General features: G+C 38.8%; 1 protein-coding gene across 1 annotated transcript in view; it reads right to left on the minus strand.

The window, feature by feature from the left end:
- The window catches only part of LOC110032430 (transcription factor bHLH66-like), a 28,308-nt gene extending 17,840 nt beyond the window's left edge, over positions 1 to 10,468 (minus strand). Inside the window, exon 1 of the transcript XR_002294854.1 lies at positions 10,249 to 10,468. The gene's annotated coding sequence lies outside the window, so the exon portion shown is untranslated. The remainder of the gene's footprint in view (positions 1 to 10,248) is intronic.
- Between the last annotated feature and the right edge of the window lie 560 nt (positions 10,469 to 11,028).

The following is an 11,028-nucleotide window of genomic DNA, read 5'->3' on the forward strand; positions in this document are numbered from 1 at the left end:
TTTGATCTTTGAGATGAAAATGTATCTCAACGAGCTTCTCCTGTGGAATATTTGGTTCACATTCCGCTCTCTAACAAATACCCATCGAGAGCAGTGCAGCTTAGTTCCTTACTCTCCGATAAGCAAAGGTCAGAATATGTAGATCTCCTCCAAAGGAACCAAGACATTTTTGCATGGACCCCAGCCGACATGTGCGTCGTATGAGAAGATCAACAGATAGCACAATCATGCTACCTCAGGCAAGCTTAGCCACTCCCGTTAGTGACAATTAGCATCGAAAACTTTGATCTTTGAGATGAAAATGTATCTCAACGAGCTTCTCCTGTGGAATATTTGGTTCACATTCCGCTCTCTAACAAATACCCATCGAGAGCAGTGCAGCTTAGTTCCTTACTCTCCGATGAGCAAAGGTCAGAATATGTAGATCTCCTCCAAAGGAACCAAGACATTTTCGCATGGACCCCAGTCGACATGTCTGGAGTTGACCCTGAAATAATTATTCACTCATTAACGATAGATCCAACCTTTAAACCGATCATCCAAAAAAAGAGCACTTTTGTCTCAGATCACTTACAAGAAATTGAACAAGAAGTCAACAAGCTTCTTTAAGCAAAATTTATACAGGAAATGCACCACCCTATATGGCTAGTCAATATTATCAGGTGAAAAAAAACTAGTAGTTCATGGAGAATGTGTGTTGATTATACAAACCTCAATAAAGCTTCTATGAAAGATAGCTTTCCCCTCCCACGCATAGATCAACTCATCGATGCCACGTCCAGACATCAGATGCTCAGCTTTATGGGTGCATACTCAGGGTACAATCAAATAAAGATGAACTCAATTGACGAGAAAGCCACCTCTTTTTAAATAGATAAGGGTTTATACTGTTCTCAGGTTATGTCGTTCGGGTTTAAAAATGTTGGTACAACTTATCAACACCTCATGAACAAAGTCTTCAGAAATCTTCTCAGGCATACAATGGAGGTTTACGTTGATGACATGTTAGTAAAAGCCTGGAAGCATCCCAACGCACTTCTCATATGGAGGAGTGTTTCCAACTCCTTCGTCAATGCGATTTACGACTTAACCCGACTAAATGTGCTTTCGGAGTCACATATGAGAAATTTTTGGGATTTATGGTTACCCATCGTGGAATTGAAGCAAACCAAAAAAAAAATCAAGACGCTGAGGGACATGATGCCTCCAAATTGAATTGTCATATAGCCATTTTTTCCCGCTTCTTAGCTCGTTCTGGGGATAAATATCTGTTATTCTTTAAGATACTCAGAGGTGCTTGGAACACCGGTTTTCAGTGTACAGAAGATTGTCATATTGCTTTTGAGTAACTCAAGGCATATTTGGCTTCACGACTCCTCTCATAGCCCATCCAAGGAGAGATGTTATATATCTATTTAGTTATTTCACCTCATGCAATAAGCTTTGTTCTTATCATAATAGAAAACTCAGTTGAGAAACCAATATACTACGTTAGCAAGATTCTCTCTGGTATAAAAAGTCACTATCCTATGGCAGACAAGACCGCGCTAGCCCTGATATTCTCAGCAAGGAGACTCCGTCCGTACTTTCAAGCTAAAACTATCGGCGTCTACATGTAACTCCATTTGAAGGTTATCCTACAAAAATCAGAAGCATCGGGAAGATTAGTTAAATGATCAGTAGAATTGGGAGAATTTGACATCCGCTATTTACTACTAGCAAACATCAAATCACAGGTGTTGGCCGACTTTGTGGTAGAATGTACAGTGCGTCGTATGAGAAGATCAACAGATAGCACAATCATGCTACCTCAGGCAAGCTTAGCCACTCCCGCTAGTGACATCGAAAACTTTGATCTTTGAGATGAAAATGTATCTCAACGAGCTTCTCCTGTGGAATATTTGGTTCACATTCCGCTCTCTAACAAATACCCATCGAGAGCAGTGCAGCTTAGTTCCTTACTCTCCGATGAGCAAAGGTCAGAATATGTAGATCTCCTCCAAAGGAACCAAGACATTTTCGCATGGACCCCAGTCGACATGTCTGGAGTTGACCCTGAAATAATTATTCACTCATTAACGATAGATCCAACCTTTAAACCGATCATCCAAAAAAAGAGCACTTTTGTCTCAGATCACTTACAAGAAATTGAACAAGAAGTCAACAAGCTTCTTTAAGCAAAATTTATACAGGAAATGCACCACCCTATATGGCTAGTCAATATTATCAGGTGAAAAAAAACTAGTAGTTCATGGAGAATGTGTGTTGATTATACAAACCTCAATAAAGCTTCTATGAAAGATAGCTTTCCCCTCCCACGCATAGATCAACTCATCGATGCCACGTCCAGACATCAGATGCTCAGCTTTATGGGTGCATACTCAGGGTACAATCAAATAAAGATGAACTCAATTGACGAGAAAGCCACCTCTTTTTAAATAGATAAGGGTTTATACTGTTCTCAGGTTATGTCGTTCGGGTTTAAAAATGTTGGTACAACTTATCAACACCTCATGAACAAAGTCTTCAGAAATCTTCTCAGGCATACAATGGAGGTTTACGTTGATGACATGTTAGTAAAAGCCTGGAAGCATCCCAACGCACTTCTCATATGGAGGAGTGTTTCCAACTCCTTCGTCAATGCGATTTACGACTTAACCCGACTAAATGTGCTTTCGGAGTCACATATGAGAAATTTTTGGGATTTATGGTTACCCATCGTGGAATTGAAGCAAACCAAAAAAAAAATCAAGACGCTGAGGGACATGATGCCTCCAAATTGAATTGTCATATAGCCATTTTTTCCCGCTTCTTAGCTCGTTCTGGGGATAAATATCTGTTATTCTTTAAGATACTCAGAGGTGCTTGGAACACCGGTTTTCAGTGTACAGAAGATTGTCATATTGCTTTTGAGTAACTCAAGGCATATTTGGCTTCACGACTCCTCTCATAGCCCATCCAAGGAGAGATGTTATATATCTATTTAGTTATTTCACCTCATGCAATAAGCTTTGTTCTTATCATAATAGAAAACTCAGTTGAGAAACCAATATACTACGTTAGCAAGATTCTCTCTGGTATAAAAAGTCACTATCCTATGGCAGACAAGACCGCGCTAGCCCTGATATTCTCAGCAAGGAGACTCCGTCCGTACTTTCAAGCTAAAACTATCGGCGTCTACATGTAACTCCATTTGAAGGTTATCCTACAAAAATCAGAAGCATCGGGAAGATTAGTTAAATGATCAGTAGAATTGGGAGAATTTGACATCCGCTATTTACTACTAGCAAACATCAAATCACAGGTGTTGGCCGACTTTGTGGTAGAATGTACAGTACCTACCTCTGATGAACCACCCTTTTCTCTTCCAGGGTCACCTTAGTGGACACTATACATATACGGAGCATCTGAAAACTCGGGAACTGGTGCAGGAATACTACTCATCTCCCCAAAGCAAGACATTTTAGAGTATGGACTACGTTTGAAATTCTCAGCCACCAGTAATGTTGTCGAATATGAAGCACTTGTCGTCGGATTAAAATTTGTCATCGACTATGAAATACGAAACATGATTATCTACATCGATTCTCAACTCATCGGATCCCAAGTAGGAGAATTCAACGCTCATAACTCATAATTGTAGTATCTCAGCCTGATAAAAACACTTCTCATCTAAATTGAAACATGTCAGCTCATTCACATACTTCAGGAGCATAACACCCGAGTTAATGCCCTCTCCAAGCTTGCAACTTCAACAACTGGAGATGTCTATAAAAGGTGTATTGAGGAGACACATTTTTGCAGCATTCAGGGCTCATGGGTGATACTGTCTATGGATGATCCATGGGAACCATCTTGGATGGATCCCATCATCTCATTCCTACGATGAGAAACATTGTCAAATGTTGCTACTACATCAATTCGCCTCTGACGTGTGACTGTCAACTTCATCTTTATTGGGGATGAGTTGTATAAGAAGGCATTTGTAGATTCAAACCTCAAGTGTTTTCCTCCATCTGAAGCTGATTGCGCACTACAAAAGGTTCATTCCGGAATATGTGGGGAACATCTCGGGTGCAGGGCTCTTGCTCTTAAAATAATGAGACAAAGCTTCTACTAGCCCAAGATCAAACAAAACGCATTAGAAGTTGTGAAAAAATACAAGAATTGTCAACTACACTCTAATCTTACGGATGCACCGCCAGTATAACTCACATCTTTTATGAGTCCTTTGGTCTTTCGCCCAATGGGGGTAGATATCATGGGGTCATTTCTGATAGCCACTGGACAACGAAAATTTATCATCTTAGCAGTCGACTACTTCACCAAATGGGTATAAGCAGAACTTCTTGTCAATATCACTGAGGCAAATGACAAACTGTTTGTCTAGAAAAACATCATCCGTTGCTTTGGGCTTCCTACAAAAATTATTACAAATTATGAGACTCAATTCACTGGAAAGGTTTTCACATCATTCTGCAAGGATCTTCACATTAAGTTGGTATACACTGCTGTGGCGCATCCTCAAAATAATGGACAGCTAGGGTTAACAAATCAGACGGTGCTCAAGGGGTTGAAGACTCAACTTGAGAAGGCTGGGGGGCGGTGGGTAGAAAAGACGCATAACGTTCTCTGGGCCTATTGCACCACCGCACGAACTCCTACTGAGGAAACTCCATATAACTTGAGTTTCGGCACCGAGGTTGTCATTCTCGTTGATATCTGAGTTCCAACCCCCCCGAGTCAAGATTTTCGACTCGGATAGCAATGAAGAAAAGCTCCGACAACAGTTTGATCTTCTCTCAGAAATACGCGATGTGGCCCACCTCCGAGCTGCTTTACACTTCAACCGAAGAGTAAAACCTCGACCTATCTCCATTGGTGATCTGGTTTTGCAAGTATCGAAGCCACTGGTCATGGTCCTCAACGCAACAAATTATCCCATCTCTAGGAAGACCTATACATCGTGTCTGTCATTATCAAGTCTGGAACTTTCAATCTCAAAGACTCAGTGGAAAAATCCTGCCCCGAACTTGGAATGTCGAGAATCATTAGAAATACTACCAATAGCACTTCAGTCATATCATCTATGTCATATTGCATACAATGTCAATGTATCTCAGACTTATTAAATATTATTTACTTGTTTTCTTCTAAAAAAATATATATTTAGAAAGTGAAATGGCTCATTCACGAGTCACTTTATGCTCTCAGCCCGAGAAATACACAACTCTAGTTGTATCTTAGTAAGAGCATGATCGATTCCAGAGGGATTTGATCTGACCTCTTCCATATGGGTTAACATCGTTAAGTTTTTACTCCGATAAACAACCTTGAATAGGTTAACAGTCCTTGGAGGACTACACATGATCTCTTCCACACAAGTTCATAAGCGAGCAATGCTCCAGCAAACAACCTCGGATGGGTTAATAAGTCTTCTTTGGACTTCTGTTGGCTCCTCTCATACAGATTAACATCGAGTAATACTTTGATGCATAGCCCCATCCAAATCAAAAGCCGTTGGCGATTTATCGCCATGATAACTTTCTCACATACTAGAGCTTCTAAGATATCTTGTATCCACTGTGGAATGAAGAGAAAACATGTTTCAACATTATCATAAAACAATAAATAAAAAGAAAGAGAAGATACTCGGCGGGCAAATAGCTAACAGAATCAAATAATTAAATAAGATGATCCACATGCATTAATCATACAACATTATAGTAACATTTTTAACAACATGACAAAACAAACACACTACAAGCATAAAAGGAGTATAACACAAATCAACGTCACACAAATCAACGTCAGTTCTCCTCCGCCCCCTCATCGTCGTTAAAGAGCACCTTCTTCAATTCACTCTCGATGTCATCACCATCAGAATCTGAGGAAGAATCCTTTGAAGCTTAGCTAGGAGTGAGCCCCTCCACGAAAATTTCGGTTTGACGTTGCACTGCTCGACTACCGTTCAAAAAACCTCGGATGAATCCTTCCTAGGTGAACCACTTTTGTTGCTCTTTTACCTCAACATCAAGCACTTGATCACAAGCCTCTTGAACACGGTCTCAAATTATAGTCTTACACTCAAGTAAGTTTTTAAAATCCTCGACCGTTTTACACTTAACTTCTAAAACAACATCTTTTGCGGACATCAAAAGTCGGATATCTTCTTCTTGGGCTAACACCGTTGACATAAGGGTTTTCACGCTCTTATTACTTTCACGAATGTTGGCTCGTGCATCCACCAACCCCTCCTGAATTTTCTCCAAATCCTGCAGCTGCAACGAGAGGGAATTATTATTGTTGAAAGTTCTGTCATGCATTCTGTCAACTGTGATTCCAGAGATGTAATTTTTTCAACCTCAGATTCATATCGACGTTTGCACTCGCCTTGAAAATATTTGATCTTAACAAAGTCAGAATTTCAGTTTCTCAGTGTCAGTCCTAGCCCCTTCTGGATTTCTGCCATTTTATCCATCAAGAAGAAAAGAAATCTGGGTTAAATAGATAAAATAATACAGTAGCAGAAGATAAAGTAAACTTACCAAACTCTCGTCTTCCAGGAGCCCAGTACATTCATGAGAAAGGATATTCTCGGGAACGTGAATAGTCGAAGGACTTGGCAAGGGCTCTGCAATGTTTTAACTTTCTTTTGTTTCTAAGGCAATACATCACAATCACTGCTCGTTAGGAGCTGGTTTAAGGATTCTACAAGGGCTAGCTCGGATGGTCGCTTAGGTTTCTTTAATACTACAGTCGTAGACCGTTCTAGGTGAAAGGAAAGTTTGACCTCAAACAATGTTTCCTCACTCACAAATTCATAAACATATTGTGTCTCGACTAACATCTCCTTAAGATCGCGAAATATCAGCATGTGCAATATTCCCTCCTCGGTAGTCTGAAGAGAGACGGGCAATTGTTAGAATTTTCCTCGCCTCTCGCGGAGCCCCAATCATTATGTGCAAAGAAAATTCTCACGGACCATTGTCTTATCGGTTTATTTAGGTGGAAATCCAACGTCTTTTGTTTAAACATCACACGATCATGCGTATCACTAAAGAACCTGCACAGCCGTGCCAAAATTGTTGGTGTTAACGTCAACCCACGGCTCCTGAAGAAAACAGTCAACTCAATAATGACTGTCACCGGCCGACGAGACAACTGAGTAATGCAAACACCAAACGCCTTCATAATTTCAATAAACTCAGGTGTCGGTAGAAATCGTAGGCCAGTTCTCAAGGCTGTCTCATGAATAGCGATATACTCAAAAGGAGAATACGCTCGATCAGTTGAAGTTAGCAATTTCACTATTGTCCCTTATAGCGATCTGCTCAGCCATTATAGCGAACTCAAGGCCCACTTTTGTCCCTGCTGCTCGTCCTCGCCTTCTGAACTTATAACTTGTTGAAAGATCAACATATATACCATCTAATGACTATATATTTATATATGTAACAGGTACCCTTTGATTATTTATATTTATCAAGGTTGTCTCATGGCTGAAATCGTAGGATGAAATCGTAGGCCAGTTCTCAAGGCTGTCTCATGAATAGCGATATGCTAAAAAGGAGAATACGCTCGATCAGTTGAAGTTAGCAATTTCACTATTATATCATTCAGGAAATAATACTTCTTTCGAAAAAATATCAAGCCTTTCCCCATCAAAATTGACACGGCATCCTCTGGGTTCTGACTTTTTCTCTGGTTCTCAGCAGAATGAGGTTCTCCAGTTGTAGTTATTTCCGCGACAGTAGACAACAACGTTTCGCCGCGACACTTCACCACAACGCTTCACAGCAACGATTTGTCACAACAATTCACAGCAACGGTTTGCCGCAAAGCTTCCCCGCGACACTTTGCCACAACACTTTGCTACAACTCTTCGCCGCAACTCTGCGTCGTAACTCTTCACCGCTATGACGAATGATTTTCTTTTTCTGGGAAATCCTAAAACAGCTGAGGACTTTACCTCTACCCTCTTCTTCAGACCCCTATTTATAGGCTCAAAAAGAGAATCAAACATTAAATACTCATTATTATATAAATTTAAAAATAAGTGCAAGCATTAAATGCTCATAAAAATTTAAAAAAAACATTTCATATCCCCTCGATATTTAAAAAAAGGAGTCAAATTCTATTAATCTTCTTTTCAAAATTTGAATTCCTCTTTAAATTCTTGATTGGTTTAAATTCTCTAATCTCTTCAAATTCCTTTCAGCGGGCTCAAGCCCACCACCATCCTTTCAGCTTCCCACCATTCGGACTCAGGCCCGCCTCACTTCGGGCCTCCTAGAAACCTGGCTCGATAAAAATATTATATTTTTTGTCTGAGGCGAAATTCGAACCCCCCCTCTCTCACATGAAGCAAAAGATACTAACCAACTAAGCTGAGTTCAACTTTCTATTTATATAAGGATAAAAATTATTTTTTTACTAACTAAGATATATATATATACATAAATACTTTTGATATTGATATTTTCGGACAATAAAAATGGCATAGCCCAAAAATTGGGGGGCAACTGATACGCCATTAACAAATTTTCATCATCTGACACGAATATCGAGGTATGACACAAATCTCGAGATGATATTTTAAATAAAAAACATTCAAATCTTGATAAAAAGTCATCCAGAGCTCTGATTTTAGTAAACTTATAGTCAAACTGACCGGCTCAAAGAGACGTACCTGATGAAATGAAAACTAGCCTAATCCGAGTCAAATCAAGCTCAGACCAAGTCATTGAATCATACTTAGAAGATTTTTTGACATATTTAAAAGGTCAAACAGTTGTCAAATATGACAAGTTTAAACTCGAATCAAACGTCTCGACAAGACGAATCCAACGAGTCCAATATCACTCAATTCTGACATCATTAAGGCACTTAAATGTCCATTAAACGTCGTATAATCGAGGAAAACTCTTCGAACCGTCCGATCAAAATGGTTCATATTTCTGCATTAATTGCACCCAAAACACTATAAATAGAGTCTCATCTCTCTCATGAGAGGAAGCTAGAGCCTAGAAAGAGTCTGAGATCTTGAGGAGAAGTTACAGCTCAGCCAACTTTCAACCGTCGATGATAACCGTCGACCGTGGACAACCACTGCCGACCTCCGTCGATCATCGTTTACCGTTGTCGATCACCGTCGACCATCATCGAACACTGTTGACCTCCGTTGACCTTCACCAACCGTTGTCGACTATCGTTAACCATCATTGATAACCACCAACCATACACTGTCAGTTGAAGCTGTAGTTTGAAAAATATAATTACCCTCTCTCATCTGTGGGACAGGAGAATTTTATAATCATTAATCAATAGTGAATTTTCGCAACTGGGTCAGACCCCGTGATTTTTCTCTTTACAGGTTTTTCACGTAAAAATTTTTTGAGTCGTCACTGTTTGTTTATCTTTCATCAGTGTATGTATTAAATTCTCGTATAATGCTAAGACAATAATTTGTTACTCTACCGTCACGAATTTTCCAACACGCATCATTACTAATACTTTTAAACACATCATATTCTTTTAGCTCAATCTAAGAAAATGGTTGTACTTCGACAAAAGAACTGATGATTTTGGCACCAATTAATCAATTGTTGAATTTTAAGAACATTTTCAAATCTTATATAATGCTTCAATTATTCGCGTTATTGTCTCCATAAGATCCACAAAATTAGCCAACAGTATAGTTTGATTGAAAAAAACAAATTTTGCACCATAAAGCAACAAATTTTACATATAATTCTTAATTTTATGCCTTAATACAAATTTAAAATTTGCCAATGGAGATATTATATGAAGCCATAAATGATTGTATAAGTCCCCAATCATGACACCATAAGAGCTTACAATCCCAAACGGCTAAACTTGCCAAATGGATATCTTTATTGTGACAATATAACTTTATTGTTCAACACAAAACTATTAATCATATAAAGCTATCGATGAACAAAGCCACATCATTCTCTCATCACCATCATCTTTATCAAGATTCCTAAATTTCAGAAAATATAAACCGACCACCTATCTTGCCTTGAATGAATAACAAATTTAATCACGATTGAGATAATGTATTCCAAATCATGAACTAAAAAGGAAGAGAGCGGTCAAAGACCCTAAAACCTCGACAATGTGAAGCTCCTAGAAAGCCTCTAGGAGAAAGGACAAAGGTGAACAAAATGTATTCATATAAGAGCAAGGAACTTTACTTCGCCAAAAACGCCACATTCTTCGTACCTGGTCCCGAGAACTGCTTGCTCAGCAGCCGATTCCATGGAGCTGATGAACTCTGCCTGCAGAGACAGATGTTTTATACCATCTCGACAACCTCTTGCCCAGAGGCAGAGCTCTCAGCTTGCTCCTTATCCCGCCAGAACTCCATTACAGCACAGAGGCCTTGGATTTTAAGCTGCTCAGCCATTATAGCGAACTCAAGGCCCACTTTTGTCCCTGCTGCTCGTCCTCGCCTTCTGAACTTATAACTTGTTGAAAGATCAACATATATACCATCTAATGACTATATATTTATATATGTAACAGGTACCCTTTGATTATTTATATTTATCAAGGTTGTCTCATGGCTGAAATCGTAGGATGAAATCGTAGGCCAGTTGACTTCCCACCCTTACTATTTTTTGCAATTCTCATCCTCGGATGTAGGGCTGTTAATTTGGCTATTTGTTCGCGAACAACTCGTGTTCGGCTCATTAAACAGCTCGTGTTAACGAGTCGAACATGAACAAATTTTTAAGCTCGAAATATAAACGAGCCGAACACGAACAAACATTTGTTCACTTGTGTACGGCTCGAATTGGCTCGAAAAAAATAATTAAATAAATATACACATACATATAATGCATATTCATAAAACTAAATTTATAAATTGTAATTAATTAAAATATTTTAAAATAAAAAAATTTATCAAATTTTAAAAATTAAATCCTATAAATTATAATATATAACAAATTATTAATAAATATTACTTATAAAATATTATATATTTATATAATATAAGTT

Source organism: Phalaenopsis equestris, unplaced genomic scaffold (genome assembly GCF_001263595.1).
Source record: "Phalaenopsis equestris unplaced genomic scaffold, ASM126359v1 Scaffold000938, whole genome shotgun sequence".
Classification (NCBI taxonomy): domain Eukaryota; kingdom Viridiplantae; phylum Streptophyta; class Magnoliopsida; order Asparagales; family Orchidaceae; genus Phalaenopsis; species Phalaenopsis equestris.